We start from the raw sequence: 6073 nt of genomic DNA, 5'->3' as shown, positions 1-6073 counted from the left end.
TGCTCCCAGGCGGGCGCCTGAGGCGAGGTGGGCTCTCCCCAAAGTCCCACTCCCTCCCCACCAGCCAGCAAGGCAAAGCAGCACAACGAAGTCAGCCATGGGTAACTAATTTTTCAAAAGTCTCATTGGCAAGTAACTTTTTGCAACAGGCTAGAACAAGACAGCTGAGCTGCTGACTCTGGTGTTGAGATTTTCAGAGGTTTTACATACATCCAAGTGTAGTCTGTCTGTCCCCATGCACATGCATTGATGATCCCCAGTGCACACCTGGCTGGAAGCTGTCCAAAGGAGAATCCCCTACATCCCCTTTAAGGCCAGCTTATGTTTAGGCCATGTCTCACGCAGAGCTGTCAGATTATTAAATTCCAGAAGAATATTAATGAACATGCACCGTGTAGCAGAGGAGCAGCTGATCCAACACCACATAGCTCCTCCAAACCAGCAGAGCCAGGAGGAGGTGAACTGAGCCAGAGCAAATGTGGCACGATTTGGTGGTTGCATGGGGTCCCTTGGGTATGGGTGGGATTGTCTACCCTTACCAAGTGTTTTGGGCCAGTTGCACTGTGCTTGCCTTGTGATAACCTGAAAACTGCTAGTGTGGACGTCGAGACAGGGCTTGTTTATGTTTCATTTTTGTGCTACACAGATTTAGCAGTGCCCTTTTCCAGCTTATCTGGAAACAGCCCTTAACCAGATGAATTGAGTCTGGGAACTAGAGGGTGAAATAAACCGGTTTACATGAAAATGAATGTTGCCAGTTTAATAACTCTCAAGATTTGGAGCAACACCAGTAAGACTTGAGAAATGTCCAGCATCTCCCCAGGCTTACAGCAATTTAAAACTACTCTAGTAACATTTTGGTGAGTCAGGTTGAAGGGACGCTTCTGCCTTCAGTGCTCTGGGTAACAGGAGGTGGTTTACCTTCAGTTACAAAAAGGAAAAATAAAAGGAGAAGTTGCCTCTAAACTAGACAGCTTTTGGGAAACGCTATGCTTGTCAAAGAGAAGCCACTGGAGACACTCTTGAAGTTAAACATTTTGGGGAGCAAGAGCTAGTTGCAGGGACTGAGCCAGGCTTGGGGTAACCCTCTGCAATAACACCCACAAGCAAGGAATAATTCAGTGCCACAAGGCCTGGTGCCTTGGACAAACTTGGTTTGGGCAGTCTTGACATTATTGCAGCTTTGCTGTAAGAGCCTGGCTGTTACCTATCTTGCTTTTAGCTTTAGCTTCGCTTTGTGCAAGGAAATGATAGCAAGTGTTGTCAGATCCTTATCACACAAGTGGTCATCAGGGAACTATACCTGCAGACAAATAAAAAAAAACCAAAGGAAAGACTGCTCGCCCAGACTGCTTAAAATGTATAAAAAGTAACGAAGGAGGAAGAAACTCCACCATCAATCTGCTTCTCTTGGCAAAGAAACAGGCCATACCAATACATGGAAAGAGTATAATAATAAAAAATTAGCAGTAATTAGAAAACTGGGATTATGAATTTCAGTAACATGGTAACTGAGGTAATAGAACCTGTTGAGTTTTATTTTGATTAGACTAACAAGGCTTTGTTAGACCACAGATATACTTGTGGCTCCATGCAGCAGATACGGTTCATCAGACCACTGGGTTTGTTTAGTCTGGAGAAGAGGAGGCTGAGAGGAGACCTTATTGCCCTCTACAACTACCTAAAAGGAGGCTGTAGTGAGGCTGGTGCTGGTCTCTTCTCTCTAATTACTAATGACAGGACAAGGGGAAATGGCCTTAAGTTGCGTCAGGGTAAGTTTAGATTGGATATTCGGGAAGTTCTTTACTGAATGAGTGGTGAGGCACTGGAACAGGCTGCCCAGGGAGGTGGTGGAGTCACCAACCCTGGAGGTGTTTAAAAAAAAAGTAGATCCAGCACTTGAGGCTATGGTGTAGTGGTTAGGTATGCTGGGATGAAGGTTGGACTAGATGATCTTTAGAGGTCCCTTCCAACCCCTAACATTCTGTGATTCTGTGATTCTGTGATTGTGTAAATCAAATTAAATTTGTATAACACTGCAAAGCAAAAGACCTTTGCACCAAAGCACTCAGAGAAAATTGTGGGACCACGTGCATCAGCTCGGGAGCAAGCAAAAGCAAGCAGCATCATCTTTCATATCCTTCTATTAAATCGCTTGTTCAGGAGATTAGTCTTGCTCTGTATGATGGTGAACCTTGCCAACAGTAAGACGAACACCTCAGAATTGGAAATAGGGGTTGGAGCAGGGGGCAGCAGGAAGCATGGTGCCAGACTGCGGGGGTGGGCATTCACACCCGTTGCAGTTCTGCAGTCCCAGCCTTTGAAGGAGTAAAACTTCTGGCAGGATTACTCAACTGCCACTGGGGATTTTCCCCTTTCCCATTCCCTTTGATTTTTCCCCTCGTGCAGACATCCTGAGCCGTGCTGCAGGGAATCTTCACCTCCCTCCAAGTTTAATCTTCAAATCACCTTTGTCACTGGTGTTTTTCTGAAGCCGCTGTACCCAGCCCTGGTGTTTTGGAAGAAGAAGTCAAAGCGCACCAGAAATCGATGGCGGCAGTGGCTGTGGGCCCCAGAGGGCAGCGGCGTAGGGCAGACAGTGAATGTGAGCATTTTCATGCCTGCGCTCTGCGCGCTTATTTAAGGAAAATACCAAAGTTGAGATTTTTTTAAAAAATGTCAGAGGGATAAGCATATATAATTCCCACTAAAATCAACAGGAACTATATATTCAGCCAGCTAGGAGAGGAAGAAAAGGAAAAGGACACGAAACACCTGGCTAAAGCCATAATGATGAAACAATCATGCTCCAGCTCCCAAATGATGAATTAAATATACTGCTAATCCAGACTTTTCCAGCAACTAAAATGTGCTATGAATACACCACTTTTTTCAGTAACATGCAAAACAAGGGAATAACTGAATTACACACAAATATATATATAAATATTTTCCATTATCTTTAAAGGCCCTGGTTTTAAAAAGATCTTTGCTGTCTATCACTCAATTATACAAATAATACGGATATTTAGAAACCAAAACCGAGGACAGGCCAACTTCTCATGTGGCAGAACTCTACTGACTGCAAGTGCATTTGGACCATGGCAGGAAAAGCATACCTCCCAGGAACAAAAGAAATCAAAAACTCGAGGGAAAACTAAATCTCCTGCGAGGGGCACCTGGCAGGCTGCTGCCTTCCCACGTGTGGCTGTAGCTTTTACATCAAACCCATCATCACCATTCATGGCACCTGTTGAAGAGACTCAACAGCTAATGAAGTGACCAGCAACACATCGTCAGACAATCGTGCAGGTGATAAATACAGGGTTATTGACAGAGGTCTGGGTTTCTATAGCTCTGCTTTCAAGCATGAGGGTGCTCCAGACCCACCCAGCAAAATGATTTATGGGCTCCAGATCGAAGGCAGATCTTCTCTGCCTGCCCCATGCAAATCACAGATCAAAGGCAACCATCTCTGGAGTGGATGATGACAAACATGGTGTGATCCAAAACTGGCTTGTGACCAATAGGGAAGCCAGAAATGCTGAAAGGTGAGATGAGCACCTGTGTGCTTTTGCTGCCATGCCATGACACTTTTTTTCACCAGGGCTGCTGAGATGCTGGCATGTGGTGCAGTAGTTCCTCATCTTGAATACAAATGGAAAGCGAGTGATGGGAGGATGCTTGTGTGCTAAAATGCCTGCATAAACTCCAGATTGGGAAGGACAAGCAGAGAGGCTACTGAGGCTTGGTGGCCCGATAAATCAAACAACTCATGGGAAGGAGCTAAAAAAGCAACACCATTTCTATGTAACTGTGCATCTGGTAGAAATGCTCCATAAACAAAACTGTGCATCTAGTAGAAACGCTCCATAAAACAAAACTCGATCCTTCCACCAGAGCTGGCTAGAGGGGATGCCATGGTCCATCTAGGCATGGTCCCATTTGGACTTCTTCAACCCCTTCTTGCTGTGGCCACCATGGGAGCAATGCCTTCAGCTCTGCAGTCATTGATACAGCACATCAGGACCACCGCCTGCCTGGAAGCACAGTCTTGCCCACCCCCGATCCTCCATCCATGCTGCTACGGTGGGTGTCAGCCACCCACACTGGCAGGTTGGGAACACTTTTTAAGGATAATATCTATATTACACGCACACTGGTCCAGCGTCCCTTTGGCCAGGCTAACCCACTGCTGCCCTTCTAGCTATGCCCAGGTGAGCTCAAGACCCCTCTACATGAGCACGTACAGAACTTCTCCATGGATGCATCAGACCACGGAGAGCCAGCTGCAATATGTGACGGTGTATCACCACCAAAGGAGAAACACGCACACCACGAGACAGGTTATAAAGCTTTTCAGTTTGCTTTGAATCTTGTAACACAAGCTCTCCTTGCAGTTCTCCCAGAACTAACCCCCAAAAGCAAAGGCACCATGATGGAGTTACCTTTGCCTCTTTGTTTTAGTGCTACAAATGATAAACACCAAGGAGGGGAGCTGTAGGAAGGAAGATGGCTCATATCTTCTGAAGGAAGAGCCCACACTGGACATTCCTCCTCCATGACCTGTCGACTCCCAGGAAAGTGCTGCGTGCTCCAAGATCCCACTGGAGCAGTGTCAGCCTCAGCAAAACCCCACCCTGCCCGGCTCCACCGCAAGGCCCCACGGGGAAACACCCACCAGCACCTTGTGGGCTTTGCAGCAGAGTTGGAGGCAGGAAGCCCTGAGGTGAAGCTCAGGGTGAGATGGAGATCTCATCACTGCCAAGGGAAAGCCTGGCATCACCTGAGGCTCCGGATAAGGAGGCTGGGGAAGGATGGAGAATGCCTGCAAGCGCCAGGCCACGAGGCAGCGGCCGCAGTGGATGGGGTCGTGCTGGGAGCCAGGGCAGTGGTATTGGACTCTGCGTGTGTGTGTGTGTGTGTGTGAGCATTTTGGGGGGAAGGCCGCCTTGTAGCTCTCTACCACACGAAATGCAAACCCAACGACCAAGCCTTTGCACTTAGCAAGCTCCAGAGAAGGGCAGCTACTGAGGGCAGGGGAAATCCATACTCAGTTCTCAACAGCTGAACTTTCTTTTACAACATCTTGAAAAACAGAACAAACCCCGAGCCAGCCTCTTACAGTTGGTGCTTTGTTAGTGTTGCCTGAAAGAGTCTTTTGTGGGTTACTGTGGCCCTCTCCTTGCTTTGCTTCATTCCACCCTGAGGAGAGGATAACTTGAAGGGCCAAAGGAAGTCGTTGATAACTTTAAAGTTCTTGCCAACAGTGTATAAATCTCATGGATCACATCTTCCATGCAGATGATGTCAAGCTTTCCAAGGCGCTTCTGAATCAGAGAGTTACCAGTAAGAGCAATGCGCTGCTTGTTGATCTTGCCGTAACCATGTTTGTAGATCAATTCGTGCACAGGCTTCAGATTGGGATAACCCCATGCAATACAGGGTTCAACAACCCGCAACATGTTGATGGAAGCTTTGTTGAGTTTTACAAACATGCCATTAAAGATCTGACGCAGACGAAAGAGCTGCAGCACTTTGCAGACCTTAGGGCTGACACCATTGGTACCTCTTATCCTGATCACAAATGCCAGCTTCAGCTCCGCTGGAACGTAGTAATTCCCAGCTTTTTGGGCCATCCTGACCATACGGATTTCCTGCCTATACGTGTGCCTGTACTACTTGTGGTAAGCTTGAGCTGTTGCGTAGATGAGTTTTCTTTATGCCTTGCAGTGCTTTTTTATAGCCAAAATCTTCTGACGTTTGGCTTGTAGAGCTGTGTAAGCCTGCTGCTTTTTGAGCAGGCTTTCCAGTACAGATGGCACCTTCTTTGCTTCCTTCTCCACCATGATCAGCAGCCTACAGCCGTTACAGAGAGCTTATTTTGAGAGACTCTGTTTTCGAGGGGCTCTGGCACCTCCCTTTGCCCCCAGTCCTGGTGACACCCCTCTATCTGAGCTCTTTGCCAGTTCTGGGGGCCATGCACTCTGACAGCCCTATGCCTGTCCCACAGGAGCCTTCCTGATCCCGCTTTTTTGGGAAACCTTTCTTTGATGGCTTTAGCAGCAGCTCT

General features: G+C 47.3%; 1 pseudogene across 1 annotated transcript; it reads right to left on the bottom strand.

Moving 5' to 3' along the window:
* Positions 1–5121: 5121 nt before the first annotated feature.
* LOC104270829 lies at positions 5122–5849 on the bottom strand (annotated as a pseudogene). The gene has a single exon (XR_717788.1). The product of XR_717788.1 is annotated as a 60S ribosomal protein L7 pseudogene (transcript).
* Positions 5850–6073: the final 224 nt, after the last annotated feature.

The sequence above is a fragment of the Apaloderma vittatum genome, unplaced genomic scaffold, assembly GCF_000703405.1.
Source record: "Apaloderma vittatum isolate BGI_N311 unplaced genomic scaffold, ASM70340v1 scaffold7542, whole genome shotgun sequence".
Taxonomy (NCBI): Eukaryota; Metazoa; Chordata; class Aves; order Trogoniformes; family Trogonidae; genus Apaloderma; species Apaloderma vittatum.
This window is presented reverse-complemented; position numbering and strand designations above follow the sequence as displayed.